Here is a 230-nt window from a genome sequence, read left to right on the forward strand (position 1 = left end):
GCAGTTCCGCTCGCAGCCGGCAGGGGCGCTGGCGGCTCCCGGTGAGCAGGGCAGGTGCAATGGTTCCCCCATGGCTGCAGGGGGTGCTCCGGGGAGCACGCGGCACTGGTGGTCTGGGATCCCTGGGAGGGATGGAACAAAGAAGCTTCACAAACCCCTGGGCAGCTGATCCCGGTGTCTGGCTAGACCCTCGGGTACGGCAGGGGCGGGCAGCGGGGGGGGGGAGTGGG

General features: G+C 70.4%; 1 protein-coding gene across 1 annotated transcript in view; it reads right to left on the minus strand.

The window, feature by feature from the left end:
- UNC80 (unc-80 homolog, NALCN activator) overlaps nucleotides 1–230 on the minus strand; it is a 140,158-nt gene that overhangs the window by 118,842 nt on the left and 21,086 nt on the right. The window lies entirely within an intron of this gene.

The sequence above is a fragment of the Corvus brachyrhynchos genome, unplaced genomic scaffold (genome assembly GCF_000691975.1).
Source record: "Corvus brachyrhynchos isolate BGI_N302 unplaced genomic scaffold, ASM69197v1 scaffold481, whole genome shotgun sequence".
In the NCBI taxonomy this organism is placed as follows: Eukaryota; Metazoa; Chordata; class Aves; order Passeriformes; family Corvidae; genus Corvus; species Corvus brachyrhynchos.